A 21,133-nucleotide genomic window follows, 5' to 3' on the forward strand; every position below is an offset into this window, starting at 1 on the left:
GTTGAGATGCGGGGGTGGGGAGGTGTCGGATGTGCATGAATGTTTGTTTTTTAATGTTTGTGTTGTGTATGTTGAGATGCAGGGGCGGGGGGGTGTCGGATGTGCATGAATGTTTGTTTTTTAATGTTTGTGTTGTGTATGTTCAGATGCAGGGGCGGGGGGGTGTCGGATGTGAATGAATGTTTGTTTTTGAATGTTTGTGTTGTGTATGTTGAGATGCGGGGGTGGGGGGTGTCGGATGTGCATGAATGTTTGTTTTTTAATGTTTGTGTTGTGTATGTTGAGATGCGGGGGCTGGGGGAGTGTTGGATGTGCATGAATGTTTGTTTTTGAATGTTTGTGTTGTGTATGTTGAGATGCGGGAGTGGGGGGTGTCGGATGTGCATGAATGTTTGGTTTTGAATGTTTGTTTTGTGTATATTGAGATGCGGGGGTGGTGGAGTGTCGGATGTGTATGAATGTTTGGTTTTGAATGTTTGTGTTGTGTATGTTGCGATGGGGGGGTGGGAGGGTGTCGGATGTGTATGAATGTTTGGTTTTGAATGTTTGTGTTGTGTATGTTACGATGCGGGGGTGGGGGTGTCGGATGTGCATGAATGTTTGTTTTTTAATGTTTGTGTTGTGTATGTTGAGATGCGGGGGCGGGGGGGTGTTGGATGTGCATGAATGTTTGGTTTTGAATGTTTTTTTTGTGTATGTTGAGATGCGGGGGTGGGAGGGTGTCGGATGTGTATGAATGTTTGGTTTTGAATGTTTGTTTTGTGTATATTGAGATGCGGGGGTGGTGGGGTGTCGGATGTGCATGAATGTTTGGTTTTGAATGTTTGTGTTGTGTATGTTGCGATGCGGGGGTGGGGGGTGTCGGATGTGCATGAATGTTTGGTTTTGAATGTTTATTTTGTGTATATTGAGATCCGGGGGCGGGGGGTGTCGGGTGTGCATAAATGTTTGTTTTGGAGTGTAAGTGCGGTGTATGTTGAGATGCAGGGTCTGTATGTGTGCATGCTTGCTAGTTTGTATAATGATTTGGGGGGTGGGGGGTTCTGGTCTGTATGGGTGCATGCTTGAGAGTGTGTGTGCTGAGTTGAGGAGTGGGGGGTTTGGGTCTGTATGGGTGCATGCTTGAGAGTTTGTGTGCTGATTTGGGGGGTGGGGGTTCGGGTCTGTATGGCTGCTTGTTTGAGAGTGTGTTGATTTGAGGGGTGGGGGGTTTGGGTCTGTATGGGTGCATGCTTGAGAGTGTGTGTGCTGAGTTGGGGGGTGGGTGGTTCGGGTCTGTATGGGTGCATGTTTGAGAGTGTGCTGATTTGGGGGTGGGAGGTTCGGAGTTGGGGGGTGGGGGGTTCGGGTCTGTATGGGTGCTTGTTTGAGAGTGTGCTGATTTGGGGGGTGGGGGGTTCGGAGTTGGGGGGTGGGGGGTTCGGGTCTGTATGGGTGCTAGTTTGAGAGTGTGCTTATTTGTGGGGTGGGGGGTTCGGAGTTGGGGGTGGGGGGTTCTGGTCTGTATGGGTGCATGTTTGAGAGTGTGTGTGCTGAGTTGAGGTGTGGGGAGTTTGGGTCTGTATGGGTGCATGCTTGAGAGTTTGTGTGCTGAGTTGGGGGGTGGGGGGTTCGGGTCTGTATGGGTGCATGTTTGAGAGTGTGCTGCTTTGGAGGGTGGGAGGTTCGGAGTTGGGGGGTGGGGGTTCGGGTCTGAATGGCTGCTGGTTTGTGAGTGTGCTGATTTGGGGGGTGGGGTTTCGGGTCTGTATGGGTGCATGCTTGAGAGTGTGTGTGCTGAGTTGGGGGGTGTGGGTTCGGGTCTGTATGGGTGCATGTTTGAGAGTGTGCTGCTTTGGAGGGTGGGAGGTTTGGAGTTGGGGGGTGGGGGTTCGGGTCTGTATGGGTGCTTGTTTGAGAGTGTGCTGATTTGGAGGGTGGGGGGTTCGGTCTGTATGGGCGCAGGTTTGAGAGTGTGCTGATTTGGGGGGTGGGGGGTTCGGAGTTGGGGGGTGGGGGGTTCAGGTCTGTATGGGTGCTTGTTTGAGAGTGTGCTGATTTGGGGGTGGGGGGTTCGGAGTTGGGGGTGGGGGTTCGGGTCTGTATGGGTGCATGTTTGAGAGTGTGCTGATTTGGGGAGTGGGGGGTTCAGGTCTGTATGGGTGCATGTTTGAGTGTGTGTGCTGAGTTGGGGGGTGGGGGCCATGGGGCATAGTGTTTGATTGGGGGTGAGGGGGCCATGGGGCATAGTGTGTGGTTGGTGGTGAGGGGGCCATGGGGCATAGTGTTTGGTTGGGGGTGAGGGGGCCATGGGGTATAGTGTTTGTTTGGGGGTGGGAGCCATGGGGCATAGTGTTTGGTTGGAGGCTGAGGGGCCATGGGGCATAGTGTTTGGTTGGGGGTGGGAGCCATGGGGCATAGTGTTTGGTTGGTGGTGTGGGGGCCATGGGGCATAGTGTTTGGTTGGGGGTGAGGGGGCCATGGGGCATAGTGTTTGGTTGGGGTGAGGGGGGCATGGGGCATAGTGTTTGGTTGGGGTGAGGGGGCCATGGGGCATAGTGTTTGGTTGGGGGTGAGGGGCCCATGGGGCATAGTGTTTGGTTGGGGTGAGGGGGCCATGGGGCATAGTGTTTGGTTGTGGGTGAGGGGACCATGGGGCATAGTGTTTGGTTGGGGTGAGGGGGGCATGGGGCATAGTGTTTGGTTGGGGTGAGGGGGCCATGGGGCATAGTGTTTGGTTGGGGGTGAGGGGCCCATGGGGCATAGTGTTTGGTTGGGGTGAGGGGGCCATGGGGCATAGTGTTTGGTTGTGGGTGAGGGGACCATGGGGCATAGTGTTTGGTTGGGGGTGAGAGCCATGGGGCATAGTGTTTGGTTGGGGGTTAGGGGGCCAAGGGGTATTGTGTTTGGTTGGGGGTGGTGAGGGGGCCATGGGGCATAGTGTTTGGTTGGGGGTGGGAGCCATGGTACATAGTGTTTGGTTGGGAGTGAGGGGGCCATGGGGCATAGTGTTTGGTTGGGGGTTGAGGGAGCCATGGGGCATAGTGTTTGGTTGGGGGTGGGAGCCATGGGCACAGTGTTTGGTTGGGGTGAGGGACATGGGGCATAGTGTTTGCTTGAGGGGTAGTGGCCATGGGGCATAGTGTTTGGTTAGGGGTGAGGGGGCCATGGGGCATAGTGTTTGGTTGGGGGTGAGGGAGCCATGGGGCTTAGTGTTTGGTTGGGGGTGAGGGGGCCATGGGGCATAGTGTTTGGTTGGAGGTGGGAGCCATTGGGCATAGTGGTTGGTTGGGGGTGGGAGCCATGGGGCATAGTGTTTGCTTGGGGGTGAGGGGGCCATGGGGCATAGTGTTTGGTTGGGGGTGAGGGGGGCATGGGGCATAGTGTTTGATTGGGGGTGTGGGGGCCATGGGACATAGTGTTTGGTTGGGGCTGAGGGGGCCATGTGGCATAGTGTTTGGTTGGGGTGAGGGACATGGGGCATAGTGTTTGCTTGAGGGGTAGGGGCCATGAGGCATAGTGTTTGGTTGGGGGCGAGGGGGCCATGGGGCATAGTGTTTGGTTGGGGGTTGAGGGAGCCATGGGGCATAGCGTTTGGTTGGGGGTGATGAGGAGGCCATGGGGCATAGTGTTTGGTTGGGGGTGGGAGCCATGGGGCATAGTGTTTGGTTGGGGGTGAGGGGGCCATGGGGCATAGTGTTTGTTTGGGGGTTGAGGGAGCCATGGGGCATAGTGTTTGGTTGGGGGTGAGGGGGCCATGGGGCATAGTGTTTGCTTGGGGGTGGGAGCCATGGGCATAGTGTTTGGTTGGGGTGAGGGACATGGGGCATAGTGTTTGCTTGAGGGGTAGGGGCCATGGGGCATAGTGTTTGGTTCGGGGTGAGGGGGCCATGGGGCATAGTGTTTGGTTGACGGTTGAGGGAGCCATGGGGCATAGTGTTTGGTTGGGGGTGGTGAGGGGGCCATGGGGCATAGTGTTTGGTTGGGGGTGGGAGCCATGGGCGTAGTGTTTGGTTGAGGGTGAGGGGGCCATGGGCATAGTGTTTGGTTGGTGGTTGAGGGAGCCACGGGGCATAGTGTTTGGTTGGGGGTTGAGGGAGCCATGGGGCATAGTGTTTGGTTGGGGGTGAGGGGGCCATGGGGCATAGTGTTTGCTTGGGGGTGGGAGCCATGGGCATAGTGTTTGGTTGGGGTGAGGGACATGGGGCATAGTGTTTGCTTGAGGGGTAGGGGCCATGGGGCATAGTGTTTGGTTGGGGGTAAGGGGGCCCTGGGGCATAGGGTTTGGTTGGGGGTTGAGGGAGCCATGGGGCATAGTGTTTGGTTGGGGGTGGTGAGGGGGCCATGGGGCATAGTCTTTGGTTGGGGGTGGGAGCCATGGGGCATAGTGTTTGGTTGGGGGTGGGAGCCATAGGCATAGTGTTTGATTGGGGGTGAGGGGGTCATGGGCATAGTGTTTGGTTGGTGGTTGAGGGAGCCACGGGGCATAGTGTTTGGTTGGGGGTTGAGGGAGCCATGGGGCATAGTGTTTAGTTTGGGGTGGTGAGGGGGCCATGGGGCATAGTGTTTGGTTGGGGGTGAGGTGTCCATGGGGCATAGTGTTTGGTTGGGGGTGGGAGCCATGGGGCATAGTGTTTGGTTGGGGGTGGGGGGGCCATGGGGCATAATGTTTGGTTGGGGGTGAGGGGGCCATGGGGCATAGTGTTTGGTTGGGGGTCAGGGGGGCCATGGGGCATAGTGTTTGGTTGGGGGTGAGGGGGCCATGGGGCATAGTGTTTGCTTGAGGGGTAGGGGCCATGGGGCATAGTGTTTGGTTGGGGGTGAGGGGGCAATGGGGCATAATGTTTGGTTTGGGGTTGAGGGAGCCATGGGGCATAGTGTTTGGTTGGGGGTTGAGGGAGCCATGGGGCATAGTGTTTAGTTTGGGGTGGTGAGGGGGCCATGGGGCATAGTGTTTGCTTTGCTTGAGGGGTAGGGGCCATGGGGCATAGTGTTTGGTTGGGGGTGAGGGGGCAATGGGGCATAATGTTTGGTTTGGGGTTGAGGGAGCCATGGGGCATAGTGTTTGGTTGGGGGTTGAGGGAGCCATGGGGCATAGTGTTTAGTTTGGGGTGGTGAGGGGGCCATGGGGCATAGTGTTTGGTTGGGGGTGAGGGGGCCATGGGGCATAGTGTTTGGTTGGGGGTGGGAGCCATGGGGCATAGTGTTTGGTTGGGGGTGGGGGGGCCATGGGGCATAGTGTTTGGTTGGGGGTGAGGTGGCCATGGGGCATAGTGTTTGGTTCGGGGTCAGGGGGGCCATGGGGCATAGTGTTTGGTTGGGGGTGAGGGGGCCATGGGGCATAGTGTTTGCTTGAGGGGTAGGGGCCATGGGGCATAGTGTTTGGTTGGGGGTGAGGGGGCAATGGGGCATAATGTTTGGTTGGGGTTGAGGGAGCCATGGGGCATAGTGTTTGGTTGGGGGTGGTGAGGGGGCCATGGGGCATAGTGTTTGGTTGGGGGTGGGAGCCATGGGGCATAGTGTTGCACTCCAAGAGTGAACCCAATAATAAAGCTAAAACAGGCACAGTTAGGAGATGTACATCCTTTGCTTTTTGAGGAAACCTGACTCAACGAAGGCCATACTCCTCTTGGGGAACCCAAACAGCAAACTATAGCAGTCCAAAATAACAGAATGTCCAATCGATGGTCAATAAAATATTTATAATTTAATTAAACAGACGATATACAATAACTAAATAGAAATAAATCATAACAATGGAAAATGTGTAGTACAAAATGTAAGTTTGAAATGCAAATAAAAATCATTACCCCTCAAAAACATATTCTTTTTCCATGTGTAATACAAATTGGGGGTTGAAAAAGCCTCCTGCCACGCCCCGCCTACCGCCCCGCCCCACATTTACTTTTCGGCCCACTATAGCCCTCATGTAAGGTACTTTCGTCCCTCTGTCAAAATCAGTTGTGCACCCCTGCATTAGACGGTGCAATGCCACTAGTAGAAGGTTGTTTGACTGTGTAATGCAATACACCACCTCCTTGAGAATAACACATTTTTGCTAAGATACCCATGAGCTGCACACTACTTTCCAAAAGCATGTGATCCTGGAGCAACATATCACTGTTAGGTAGGGGAGATTGCTGTTGGCTGTGTGAGGTTGTGACATTAGCGGCAGGTTGTCTTAATGTGTAATGCAACACATCCTGCTTGGGAAAGTATTTGCGGTAATAACATCAAGGCCTAGGGTGACCAGACGTCCTGGTTTTCCCGGGACTGTCCCAGTATTTGCTGCTCTGTCCCCCTTTCTCGAGATTATGTTCCCATTGGACACGTCAGTGGTCCCGGTTTTTGATCTTTATAGCTGGCAGGCAGGAATGCACAATCTGCCACAGAAGAAATGCTGCATTTTACAATTTAAGATAGTGTTAATTTGTGATGAATTCATTGTAATATGTGTTTCTTTGAACAGTTACACTTAAACCCCCTTCTCCTACAAACGCTACTGACGTGTAGTGCCTGAACAGCCACTTTCAAATTTAGTCCTATTTTCATGTTAGTTGTCATGTCCCGGTTTTTATATTTTTAAATCTGGTCACCCTATCAAGGCCACAAAACACCAGAAACTAAAGCACTAGGTTTCAAGAGCCCTTGATCTCGTGGGAAGGTAGAAATGGTTTGTGTTTTTTGGTGATGAGGCAGTGATATGAGCGGTGAGCTATGTAGAGCGTTCAGTGCAGGTATAGGAGATGGGAAAAGGTACTGTTGTGCATTAGTCAATAAATGTCCACACTAATTTAATGTATTCCAAGCTATTTGATTCACGTAGGGAAACAGGTGCACGTGATGTTAAATCGAACAGAAAACATATATATCATGCCTGTCCAGTTATGGCAGTTGTTATCATAAAACACCTGCTGTTGAAGTAGAAACTGTGCAATGGCCATAGAAATCCTGCTAAACAAATATTAATCCGTGAGATACTAGCACGCCCTTCCCGCACGTGGCAGAGACACGTGACAGGCACGCACATGCCTAGAGCATGCACTGCAGTAACCCTCATGCCCACGAAAACGTTAATTTGCACATAGACTAAAGAGCAACCAAGAAAAGGGAAGGACAGAATTAAGGGGAGAGCGGAAATTGACTACAGAGTGGTACAAAATGGCACGGGTGCAAAGTGTATATAATGGTGGCGCAATATTAGCATCTGTCTCGTGGAAATCCACTTGCCACTGGGACTAAACTGCCACGTGCTGCGGCTGCTGCTGCAATAGCAAACATCATTCTTTAAATGCATGTCTGAAATTTCGGCCTGCAAAAAGGCGCAATTTACGCCGGCCGATCTTCTGCCTAATTCATGAAGAGGCAAGCGGCTGAGATTCCGCCAAATCTTCGCTAAGGCTGAGAGCGTACAACAAGCAGACGCGTCGCTGAAAATGACACCAAATTGCGCATTTTGCAATATTTTGTCAGGCACGGGATGGGTGTGTTAATGAGTGTGTCCTTGACTTCGTGGGTGCGTCCTGTGGGATGGTAGTGACAACCAAAATGACTCCATCAGCCAAACCTCCTGCTGCACATATTACACCAGACAGTTGTTCCTGCAATCGGGGATTGAAAGTGTGAAAGTAAATATAACCGTCTGGGATGTAGTGGGTGGGACAAGGGTGCAAGAAAAAAACCTGTGTACGTGACAATTATTTTTGTATGTGTGATCGTGCATTTCGGTGCATTTTCTGTTCGAGTTTATATTGCGCCTTACTCTTTGCCCGCAGGCTGATTCTCTGGCAAATTACTGGCATATATAGTGATGCTCTATTTCTCATGTCTGTTCAGACTACGCTTTGCCCAAGGGCCATTTTGCCTTCTGCACTTCGAAGCCATATCACATGGCAGAATGCACTGTACAAGTATCATGTTACGTACAGGGCGGACTTAGCAGCGGCACTGCCCCGCGCATAACAAAATAACATTTGGCACCCCTGCACCCATACGCGCCGCTTATAATGAGGGGCGTGCCAGAATTTTTCGATAGGTGCCTATGCAAAAGCATCAGCGGCTTATTGTTATTAAATGCGCCACCATCCCGAGAGCGGGGTGCATTTAATTTCTATAGGGCACCTAGCGTGCCTTCTCCCACCATGCCCGCTTGGGGGAGACCTTGAAAGAATCCCCCGATCTGGTGTGGTGGGGGGATAATGGCGCCCGGGTACGGTCACCCTGGGTGGCCCTGCCCTAAGACTGGCCCTGGTAACATAAAATACCATTTCAGCCCCCCAGTTGTTAAGCTCAGACAGATTCGCTTGCATGGGCCAGCCACTGAGCTCTCTTCTTCTCACTTCAGAAGCTGCCTTAAGTGTTCGTAATTTAGAGAAAGGCTGCAGCGACCTCCCTCGTAAATACATGTCAGTGCTTCTTTGATGTGATTTTTTGAGTGTACGTTTTATTTGATCTTTTGGCATCATTACACAGTTATTACAATACTTAAAGGACATTTCAGGACCATTAAAGGCAATTAAGTACTTCACAAGACATGCAAGACATGTAAGTGAATCCCATCGACCCACTCTTGATTTCCTTTTTTTTTTATAAATACTTTATTCTGCCATCAGACCATCAAAGTGCATCCTAACACAATGTAAAGAAAAAACACGTATTAAATGATCAATAAATCATGTGGGAAGAGGAAATGAGAAAGGGGGAAATCCATTTAACTTTTTCTTTCACAAAACAAGTCAAGATCCCTCAGACACAAGGCCATGATAAATGCCATTTGGCCTTTTCCCAATGGTGTTAGGTTCGCACCAGGCAAGACAATATTGTGTGGTGGGGGGGGTATTTGTATCGGCCAACAGAACTCACATGGGAATAGCGGCTAATTACCATCCTGCTGTTTGCTATCCAGCCAGGTTTCCTCGCTTCTTCCAGAACACCATTGGCCACTCTTTGATCCCAAAACTCCAGCTTGGCGGATTCACTGGGGTGGTAACCATCGTTGCACACTCTGTGACGGATGGGTATGGCTTCTCTAGTCACAAAGGCACATCCCCTTACTGCATGTAGCCAAAGCAGACATTTATTTCAAAACCCATCCCTCGATTCTCGTTGATTGGGAAGCCATTTTGATACCCCATGAAGAAATACTGTGGCCCTGCTTGACCTCCCAGTGACTTTGTTACTGGTAATGGGTACCCTGGGACAGGTTCTACATCCTTTGTGTTCGACATTGCTGGCACATTGCTGGGACATTGGGTTCCCGCTGTATGTGTGAGCTAGCCCTGCCGTGTGGTATATGAGATGCTGGAGATAGGAGCATTGATAGCTACCTATGGATTGTTCCTCTGGACAGGTTGCTCGTCTTGCTGCTGTATCACATCAGTATGATATGATATGATAGGTTATTTATAACGTGCTTAATACCCAGAGGTTTCTAAGCGCAGACCCGGGTATCAAACCTGTGTTGCTCCGTGTCCTCTTGCTTCCAAGGTGAGCACGTTGCCCCTGAGCTATCTTTCTGAGACATCCATATTAGTCTTACAGTGAGTAGTGAGCTGGGGTTGAGTCACCTTTGGTTTGCGGGAAACAGCCCTGTCTTCCAGAGGCAACGTACCATCTATATGGCAGTCCAGGGGTAGTTGGAAAGACCCTGTTGAACTTGGTCAGCCACTAAAGATCTCACCCATAGGACCCCTTCCAGCCCTACCTTGGCCTTCTATCAGGGCCAGTAATAACTTTTTAATGTCAGCAAGTTCAGAAAGCACTTATGCACAGGAGTAAACCCGGCACATTGATCCTCTTCAGCATATAACACCGGATTAGGTTGTCCATTCCGAGTGGTTTGTTTAGGGCCTCTTAGTGGGGTTAAACGATAGAAGGAACTATTTCCTGAACACATGGTCAACATGCTGTCGCTCCAGACGCTGCTAGTGAGGGAGGTGGAATCTCTGGGCACCACGTTTGTCAACACGTCCACCGTATCCAGGGAAACAGCTTTCTCTACAAGCATAGACTGACTGTTGTGCATTTGAGGTGGGCCAAGCACATTTGAAAGCCCGGAAACCATACTAGTACTCTTGTGACTGGGCAAGGGTGGCAAGAGTAGTCGAACCCCACCCTTTAACCACAGAGAATTGCAAAGGATGGGGGGGGGGACTGGTCTGTCATCTGCCATCACTGATATTGGTCATAGCAATTTCCCATGACTGTTTAACTCTAGTGTTGGTTGAAAAATGGCCGCATTAGTGAAAGCTGGGTATGCGACAGAAGGATTTGGAGGTGGAGGGGAGTCGGCCACAGTAGACATCAACAAGCCATTTGCCCCGCCAATGTCTTTCTCTTTAGCTTTCATTGCAATATTTCCATTAATATTGTCAATGCAGATAAAGGGTTCCAGGGGGATCAGCAAGCCTTTGTTAATAACTCGTTCATCTTGATTTATAGAAGAAGTTTGTGCAAAACATGTGCTAGTCAGAACCCCAGACAAGCCCTCCAAGTTGCTAATATGTAATCCTTAGTGGTGAACTCCCTGTTTATTTATTGCCCCACCCAAGCTTCTTGGTTGAACCCCAAGAGTTGGTGAATTGTATTTATCAGGGAATAAGCTTCTCCTGTAAGTTTAAAGGGGCGACAGGCTTTTTGTGGGTGGGTGGGCAATGTCAATGTCAGAGGCACTCGCCCGACCATAGCGAAGGGGCAAGCTCCCAGTTTTCACCTCACTGTTAGAATCTTGCACTTGTCCTCAATGCAAGGTTGCATAACTAACTATGTGAAATAAATTTGTTAAAGGTGAAGGAAAAAGGGGGATGAGAGACCCCAAGACCTCAGCAGGAATGTACAGTTGTATAACCCGCGCAATAAAGTCAGGGCATAGCAGCAATCTGTACCCTGCCCAGCCCGCTTTCTTGCTCTCACCTCGTGAAACTCTTCTGGTGCTAATCCTCCGGTGCAATATGGGCAAAATGCAAAAAATCCAAAGTGCAAAGTTTAGGCTTAGAGTATGGGCGTCCCTCACCCAGCTCTCGTGTAAGACCCCCAGTCAATGCACGCCACCCCGCACCATTGCTCTCTCACCGTCTTCGGCCCTAGTGGGCCTTGCAGCAGGAGTAATGGTGCTGGGGGCGTGGCCTAGCGCTGTGGCGCACGAGAGGGTGGTGGCCCTCCTAGGACAAGTCTGGATTCTGGACGGGAGCGCAACACCCCGCCTCCTTGTTTCCCCATAGTTATGCTTCAAAGTGTTGCCACTACCCACAGTTATGAGAAAAGCTGTTGGCATGGAAATTATGGGTGAACTTGCCACTTTTTTCTGGCATTTTGGGGGTGGGGGGCTACATATAAGCCAGTAGAGATGCCAGTGGGCCATTTTCTGCGTCACCTAACCATTGTCACATTAAGATGACTAGAAACAGCAATTACTGCCTTAAAATAAACGTTGCTGAAACGTAATGGTCGACATATTCTTATCTAAACTTTTGTCAAATTAAGGTGATTTAAAATAGCTTTTTTGCCTACACGATAAAAGCCGTCTGAAAGGAAGTCTGCTAATGAAACGTGTCATCGTGTGATAACATTTTTATCGAGCGTGTCTTTAACCTGTGGATTTTTAAGCAATCCAGCACCTCAGCACTGAATTAAAGTACCTGTCTCCTTTTGGTTTCTCTTTTGCATAGAAACGTTAAAGGCTAGCATTAAAATAGTATTATTTGTTTTCTGTTTTGCAATGAAAGGTTGAAGACTAGGTGTATTATGTTGATACATTTGTTTTGGCTAATTTGTACAAAATTGTAATGTATGTAAAAGCGGTAATGGTAAATACATATAAATGGGGGAGCGGGATAGGTCTACTTTTTTTAGGCCCAAACTATTGGCTTTGCCGTTGCTGGTTTCCTTTTGATATCCGACGCATAGCACATACCTATCGGTAAGTCAATAAACAAAATGTTGGGAAGAAGATGTTCTAATATCATCCGTCGTATTCAGACCATTTACATAAAGTGGGCATTCAGGTGCAGTGAATGCACACTTCCGGGTCAAGAACATCTGGACATGCCTGCAGGGGCTCCAATCCACCTCTCACCGAAGGGCCCCCATACGCAGGGATACAGTTGCTGCGGTATCCTCACTGGTATCCTCCCGTCTTACTGGGAGCCTTCCAGGCATTCCAAAATGTCATGTGATAGAAACCCGGGCTTATATAGTGCGACTTCTTCCCTTTCAGCAGCCTGCTGGCAACATGGTTCCGGTACCTATGAGACTACCCGCCCATGCTCTAAATTCCCAAGGAGAGGCATTCCAAATCCTTGGAATGGCTGTGCATTCTAGAGCGTACATGCAATTCTCTGCACGGCAAGCTCAGTTCTGACGGCTGCTGGGGCAGGCCTACACCAGCTCCTGTTACGTCACCGCAGCTTATGCCATGCTGCACTGCCAGCTGCACGGTCTCCGGGCACTCTGGCAGATCTGGGGAGGGCGGAGGCTTAGGTTTGTGAGGAGAGAGGGGGCATGCACGGTAGCTTGCTGCTGCGTGGATCCGGGCAGACTGGATTACTCTCCGCTCTGTGTGTCCTGTGTCAAGAGCAGAGAGGTATTTGTGTCTGAAGGGGTACCTTGTGTGCCCATTTCTGCTACGATACATGGGCTGTGGTATGTAAGTTGGAGAAAGAGGTGTAGCACCCTTTTTACATGGGTACATCATTCTGAAACCCTGTGATATATGCTTGCGCCATGCTCAGTCACCCGATATAATAAAACAAGTACGGGCAATGCCAATGGTTTGGATTTTGTGAGGAATGGGAAAGGCAAATGATACTACCAGGCCATTAATGGCAGCAGCTGTAAAATGGTGCGGCTACCTGGGTATATACCAGCTATGACTGGGAAATACCTATCTAATGCGTATACACAAGCCAGAACTGTTGGCTTTCCCAATACTTGTTTTTAACAGAACTTCTGTGAAGGACATGCATAGTGCTTATAAATCAAGTGTCTGAAGGCAGACCTGGTTAATATATTTTATTACACTAGTAGCAAGTTTACAACTCCAATGAAGCTATTATCTTTCAGAATACTGCTTTGAAGTAATACTGGCAGGCACTTCGAGCACACAGTTTGATGTTAAGGCATGATAAAGTTAGCTAAATGGATCCAAGGACGATGTGTTTCTGGCGGAAGAGGGTGAAATGGCCATAGGCATTAGTATGGCCTTGGGCAGTCAGTGGGTGGGTAAATAGCCAAACAACACCTCCAAGCTTTGTGTTCCTCCTCGCATGCCATTCCCTTCCCAGCTGCACTGCAATGGAATAGTTTTGGCTTATAGGTGGTGCTTTACCACCACCTAATAGCCGAAACTAAAAAGGAAAAAGTCTGGAGGCTGCTGGAGTCGTTTCCCATGACTTCCTTCCTGGAAATCACGTGAGGCATTACAAAGTGGGCAGGTCCCACAGACACTGAGCACGCTGAGTAATCAGGCAGGATTAATGGAAGGGTTTGAGGGATTATGCTTGAATGCATGTCGCGTGGTCCTCCCTACTTAAGCTGCTTGTGCCAGGAGGTGCATTTGGGAGGCCTTTGTTCTGGAACACAACGGTGGTTAAAGGTTGTCGATCAGGTTGTGTCATTTGAAGGCCTGGGGCACTCCAGTCAGTGTAGGGCTCGCTTTCAGACTGACCCATTGCTTCAGCCTTAAGCAGATCCCCCCTCCCCGCCCCCCAGCTCTAACTGGAACAGGTGTAAATGGCATTGACTAGGCACTACCTACTCTGAAGAGGATGTCTGCCTCTGCGAGGCTTGCGTACTTTGGGGGATTTAGGTCACGCAGCAAGAGAGACAGTCTGTTCACTATGCAGGTACATGACTTGCACATGTATCTCTAAATTGAGCAGAAGGTCACTGCCAGACTAAGCACATGCACAAGGCAGAGCACATGGGTCATCGCGTTTATTGTCAGACCTGTGTTTATTAACGAGCACAAAACGCGAGCAATTAGTCGCCGCAGTTTCAGTCAACAGTCCCGCAATCAATGGCAGCGATGTTCTCATTAGCCAGTGTCGTGATCTCTGCATCGGGACAGACTCGTTTACCCTTTTGAGGAGTGCCCATAGTGATGATGACATCGCATGGATGGAGCTTAATGATGACGTACGGACTCTCTGTATCAGCAGTGGTTTTCCTAGCATTCCAGATTGACAGGTGGGGCAGCTCTGTTCCTCCTCGTGCCCTGAATCCTACCTGGACTTGGTGCAGAATGTGGTTGGGTCTAATGGTGTCTAAGAGTTAGAGGTAGACGTAGCAGCCTGGCCCACTCCATCGCATCAGAGAGAGGCAGTGCTTTTCCTATCCACTGTTTCCACTGTTGCGCTATTTAGGAGGATTCTGACGAAATCTGTCTTGGATTCTCGAGGTACCACTTATAGTTCGAGTGAGGAATTGAACTATAACTGTGACAGGCTTGCAGGTGCTCGCTGAAAGAGGAGAGTCCGGCAGATGTCTGGTGGGCCTGGCTCCACTGGGGAACTGGTTTGGTTGCTTGTAGTTTTGCAAATTCTGGTCCCGTGGTGGGTGTGAAAGCCAATAGGCGGCATGCATATTGTTGCCTGAGACTGGCTCACACCACTGTGCTCTTTGTGTCTCAGCTAGGGACACGCGGGTAGAGCTAGCACGGACATGATGTGCCTGCAGGCGGCTGGCTTTCTGCCATCCTTGATGGGTTTGAATATCTATTTGGATGCAAGATCTATGAACTTGGAACAGTCGGTTTGGTTGGTTGTAGCTCCTCTGTCCTGTAGTGTCGTTGTTGTCATTCTGATGTTAGTTTGTCGCCATTGTTTTAGTTTTTGCTTCAACCTGCCTCCAGTTTCCAGTTTGTCCAGCCTGGGGGATGCATCATCTGCCAACATATTTCTTTGACAAAGGATTGAGGTGCTTCAGGGGTTCTAGTTTCCCCAAAGCCGTCCTCCCAATGAGCAACAGGGAATGAACTATCTGTGGTTGTCCTTGATTTCGCCAGGGTTGTATTTTGGCCATGTACAGGGAACTTCCTTCACGCTTTCATGGCTGTTGCCCGGGCTCTTGGGTGGTAGGATAAAGCCTGTGAAAGTGTGAAAAGGATGAAGGGTATAGCGAGGTGGTCCCAGGGTAATGAGAACGATGGGACCACTGTTATGAGATCCTCATACCAGGAAAGTGCATCCAATGATCAGTCTTCTCAGTGTGCTGTTCCCGGTGCAGAGATTTCAGGTCTGAGGGGACATACAAGGCAGAAGGGTTGTTTCTCTGATCACACGCCTCTATGTCATGGATTTATAAATCACACCCCCACATGGTTGGTTATAAGACGGAGGCATGCATGCCAGTAGAATGACGATGCAATGGTGCTGTGAACCCGGTGGGATTCACAATCCAGAATCATTGTTGATGAGGTTACTTTGGTGGCAATGTGCATGCTAAGGGTGACACCTTCACCTCTATGCCTTCATAGAGGTACTCTGCCTTTCCTCTCCTTCCCCCAGAAGCTCATGGTATCTGAATCCCTGGTTCTCTCTAGCTTGGACTATTGTAACAGCCTCTTTATAAATCTACCTGCCCATACTCTCCGCCCTCTGTAACTAATCCAGAACAGGACGTGAGACTTGTCCTTGGCCTCAAGCCCTGGGATCGTATCTCTCCAGCTCTGAAATCTCTCCACTGGCTCCCAGTGGATGCAAGGATTCAATTCAAAACCCTCTGCATTGTCCACAAGGCTTTCTGGGGCCTGGGTCCAAAACACCTTCAGATATCCCTCCACAAATAACTCCCCTCCCGAGCTCTTCGCTCCTCTACCTCCAACTCACTCAGGGTCAGTCGTTTTTCTAAGAAACAAGCTGGGCGTAGAACTCTGTCTTCGGCTGGGGCCTCCCTCTGGAACAGCCTCCCTGCCACTAAAAAACTTGAGGAGAACCATCTACGGTTCCGGAAGCACCTCAACACCTTCCTCTTTTCTTCTGCCTTCGCTCCCCCTCTCCCCTGCTGATCTGTTCTCTCTTGGCACCGTGCACCTGGCCACCCTCTGTCTTTTGGGCCCAGGTACCTGCTCATCCTGCCACCCTCCCGTACTGCCTCTGGGCCACCGCTTGCACTGGGGTCTGTATCTGTACCCATACAGCCCCCCTTTTTCTTCCTGCACTTATCAGACCTACCCTGTCTGCTGCCTTAAACCTAGCACTTGCAAATTGCTGGTTGCATTACCACTGTTTGTTGCCTTTATTATGTATTTATTTATTGTTATTTATCTGTTTCTCCTCTGCTTCGCACTTTCCACCTCTCCCCCCTTCCATGCACTTTTCCCCTCCCCCCTCTCCCATGCACTTGCGCGTTCTCAATGTCACTGGGCCTAGTAAGATCGCTGTTCTGTTCTCCCCTGTTCCCCTCCCTTGCCTTGTCGCGCTCTGAAACACTTGTGTACGAGCGCGATAGAAATAAAATATCAATAAATCAATTAATCAAACAATAATTGCCGAATAGCTGTGTACACTACCTCAGTGTGCTTATATGAGAGCCAGTTCTCAGTTATGCATTGGCTTTGATGAGTAAGCCGCAGGTGCCCACTTTCGACTCCTGAGGTTGAAGCCGCTTCCCTGATCTGATCCTTTTTGCTGTCTCAGTGCAGAGCGTTCAGTGCTTCCTTGCTTCAGTAGCCCGCTCAAGTCTGCAGAGCTGTTCCAGTTGTGGAGGGATAGGAGTTACCGTCTTCAATGAGCCAGTCAAGTAGATCCGTGTTGGGGTTCTGACATGAAAAGACATTGCAGTTGCCTGTGGTCTCATAGCCTGCATGGTGAAGATAGGGCCCTTCATTCCTTGTGTGTGGCATGGGTTATGGTGTCACTGTAGCTCATGGTTAATGGCGCTCACCTCGGGCAGAGTGTATACTCCTCCGGAAGCTGGCTTCCCCTATGTTTCAGTTGCCAACCTCATTATTCTTACTCATGGTTTAGCTATGCCCTCATGTCTGTGTTTGAGCATCTGTGGTCTTTCCTGTAGCGCTACATTTATTAGATGCAATCAAAGTTTGTTCTTATCAATTCCCTTTAGTTCACCTTATTAGTGTTGCTTGAGGGGATATTTGGTCAAGCAAGGCAAGATGAAGAGGGTAAATAGCCTGGGTAGTGCATGTTCCTTTGGAAGTTATACTGGATGTCGGCATAGCGGTAGGTGCCATATAAGTGACGGGGTTAGTAGCCACCGTGATAGCTGCATATTAATCTGTGCTTTTAGCAGAGTGTCTGCTTCTCGATTTCATCTCTGCCCTCTATGTCACATCTCCTGTGTGTCTGCATTTTTCATGCCTCGATCTCACCGGACTCTCATTGGCTCCCATCCTCACCAGGCTCCCCGGATCCTTAGTGTCTTCCTTGCTACCTGGTCCAATGTTTCCTGATCCATCAAATTCTCCTGCATTTACTAGACCTGCTAGCTAAGTGGCTTGAAAGGTCTGGCCCTCATGGAAACTGAGGGACGGGGAGTGATAATGGGCCTTGACACCAAAGAGTCAGACCAGCAATGGAAGTGTATGTGGGATTGTCCTGGCAAGATGGCCAACCAAGAATAGACTCTAAATCCCCAGCCTGCCACTCCGTATGGAGACCCATCCCAGAAAGCTGTGCAGCAGGATCACCTCCATAGCGCATCACTTAAGAAAAGGTCAGTGGTCCGCGCAACTGCTCAAGGCCACCTGTTAGATCATAGCTTCACCTTGCAACTAGTTCCTCCTGTAACCTGGACACATCTCGCCAGGACGGTCATCATTAGCCGCTGTACTGAATCCTGCATCTTTCCTTAGATGCATAAAAGTCAGCTAGCCGAATACAGATGGGATACAGCAATCACAATATGAACCACGATTCTGTGTGTTGCACCACCGAGGTAGGAGTCGCTGGCGTGCATCAGCAAGACATCCACAATCAACATACGGGATGCAATAATCTATGCATTAGACATCACTTTATGGGTTGCAACAATGTATCTATGGGAGGCAACCAACAAGAAGCATTGCATGGGATGCAACATTCAAGTGTGGTGTTTGAGATGTGACAATCAATAAAAAAGGGGTTCCGTATGAAGTGTGCAGGATGCGGCTACCAGGTAACAGTGGATGGGAAATGGTAACATGGCAACAGTGTTGGGCAGGCAACTGTCAGTCTCTGCACCAACCAGCCTACTGCTGGGAAAACAGGGAGACGGTGAAATGCTGCAGCCAACCCCAGGGGGGGGGTAAAGTTCAGGAGAAGGATCCGATCATTCTATTATTCCTATCAATCCTATGACCCCCTCCTCTGTGCTCCTCTTTACCCTAACCCCTGCTGTATATCTGTTCTGTTGTACACCTCTGTAAATCACTATGTTGTGTATCTGTATTGCTGTGTATACCTATGTAAAGCGCTCCATTGCTTCTGGAAGCTAGGTCCATGCTCAGTAAATATAATAATAATAATACTGGAGGAGGCACTCCATTTGTGAGTTGTAACAAGCAGGAGCAAGCACGTGGGATGTGTGGAGCGTAAGTAATGTATGTGTGACACAGTGATAATGGAACAGCAATGAGGACAGATCAAGGTTCCGGAACCTTGTAGCCATTGGAGGAAAGCCTGACCAAGAGGTAAACAGAGGTGACCCTCTGCCACGTCTGCATGTTATGCATCATGTATTGTGAGGAGGCCTGGGTTAAGTGACCCCAGGGCAGTCCACTGTGAAACTGCTGCCAGATCTGAAAACTGGGAGGAGAGGTTTTGTCTGGAAGGAGAAAGGCTCGGATAGAAAGATGTCCACAATGGGAATATTGCAAAATGAACGGTCCTCCATTTACAGCGATGATACCGCTTCCTTTGTATTGGGGTGAATGGCAGATCCTCTGGTGGTGCCTAAGGCCTAGTTTAGAGGTCTCTAGCCTCTGGCTTGCCAGACACGTTAGACTACAATTCCCATCAGCCCAAGACAGCACAGTCAATAGGATTCGATTATCAGAGTCATAGTCTAAAATGGCTGGTGAGGCAAAGTTTGCACACCCCTGGACAAGTCCTCACTGGCCTGGGGCACATGACCCCATGGGAGCCAATGAGGAGCTGGTGCTCCTGTGGATGCTGGGAGACGGTTTAGAGTGAAGGAGAACGGCCGGGGAACTAAAAATGCACACCAATGTACTTTGTCTTACATTGTGTGCCGTTAGAATCATTTAAGGTCAGTAAACAAATTGAGAAATCAATCCCTCTAATATCAAGGTGCGTTTTTTAAAAACAAATCGCCTTTGCATTCTGTGCAATGAAATTCTCCGAAAACATCCCGGAAGTAATTTTCTGGAAACATGTATTCAAATGGAAAAGAAGTGCCATGGAAAGGCTTGCCACTGTGGGTACTTCAAAGCTGTTGTGGCTGCACTTGGGTGCTATCAGGGTTTGTGAATTGGGCATTGCTCGGAAAGCTTTGATGGCAGCATCCGGAAATATCAACAGGCAACAGAAGCATTGTGCATCTTGGTAGAAACAGTGAGTCCCTTGGCAATCGGATGAAAATCAAAGCTCAGACGGTCGAACCAAGATAATGGTTTGCACTTAGAGAAGGAAGAAGGTTGACCGTAGCGGGTGTGAATCTCATAGAATGTTCCCGCCACCTGCAGCTGCACTAGGAGCTGTGAACACAGAACTGCATCAGTATAGGAGACAGCTGGAGGAGTCAGCATTGGTCCTACTGCAAGAAGGGTGCATCTTCAAGCATCTTAAGTAAGTTCATACCCACTTCTCTGATGATCTGGAAGAGAAGTGCCTGCAAGCACACCCACACAGAGACCTTTCTTAGTCATCTTTCATGGTGAGCTCCATCAGCTTGCAGCCTCAAATCGGGTGAGGGAACTTTTTTGATACCAACAACGTTCAGATCTCTGACCACTGTGGAGCGGCAGAAGCCAGAAAATATCCTGTGAGCAATTGAGAGCATGCCAGGTTTGCCACATGTGTGAAACAATGCGAACGCACTGCGTTGTCAAGCTTGACTCGGCCATGATCTTAGCGCCATGTTCAGCTCTGATGCTCCCAGACGGCATGTCTTGTATAATGTGCCACTTGTCATCACATACCCGATAATTGGCCAAACAATCAGTCCCCCACCGGGACTGCTTTTCTTTCTGTCAGTTTGGAGTCGCATCAGAACAACCTGCTCTGGTTCCACCAGAACATCTTCATTGAACACCAACATTCCGAAGACCTAGGAGTCTGTGGAATTTGCTATGAGAGTTAATGAGAACCTGAGACTAATCTGCTTCCTCTGATAGTAGCTCAGCTGGCACGTGCTGCTTGCCAGCATGGATTAACCACTCTGGCCACATCCCTAGTGGTTGCAAGGTCACCCTCAGCATTTCCTTCTGGTGTCATTGTACTTCGACTCCACTAGCAGCACTATTCTGCTGTATGCCATTAGCGCTATGGAGCTATGCACTTCGGTGTAGAATCTTGTGGTAGACGGGGCCAATCATGTCTGTTCAGCATTGGGAGTAAATCGGGGACACCTGCAACTGTACCTGGTGGACCCCAGCGTACTATTGTTGCTGCCTCTTTGTTGGTGAGTATGCACGCTGCTGACTCAAGTTGGACATTGGCTATCCCTAGTGGTAATTCCGTCATCCATCGCACCACCATCCCCTGAACCTTGATGGGTATTCGTTGCCAGTAACATGGTTAGTCGGGACTTTAACACTGTAAGTTGCATACATCCGAGATTTGCTGTTTTCCTCACACAATCTCACACAATCCCCTTCCCTTTGTGTTATAAAAGCAGGAATGCGCAGCAGCTTCTGGCCCCACCAAGTGTCATACGAACGCCATGTCTGACGTGCACTCAAAATAATATTTGCCTTTTGTCCCTGCCATCAGTGTTCCAATGAAAATAATATCATTTCACAGTGTACCACTTTCTCCCGTGGAATTGTCCATTTCAAACCTCTAAATTCCATTTCCCAGCCGACTTCCCAGGCCAGGCGTTGACCTTATTCTGGAGACTTCCTTGACGCCGTGCCCTTCTTGTATTGCTGTCAGTCAGCATCATGCAGTGTCCACCAAAACCAAACGAACACTTCTAGCGCTCCCAGAGAAGGACAGACAGATCGAGAGTGGTAGCGTGTGTGTGAGAGAGAGAAAGA

This window comes from Ambystoma mexicanum, chromosome 6p, assembly GCF_040938575.1.
Source record: "Ambystoma mexicanum isolate Mex_15411 chromosome 6p, UKY_AmexF1_1, whole genome shotgun sequence".
Taxonomy (NCBI): domain Eukaryota; kingdom Metazoa; phylum Chordata; class Amphibia; order Caudata; family Ambystomatidae; genus Ambystoma; species Ambystoma mexicanum.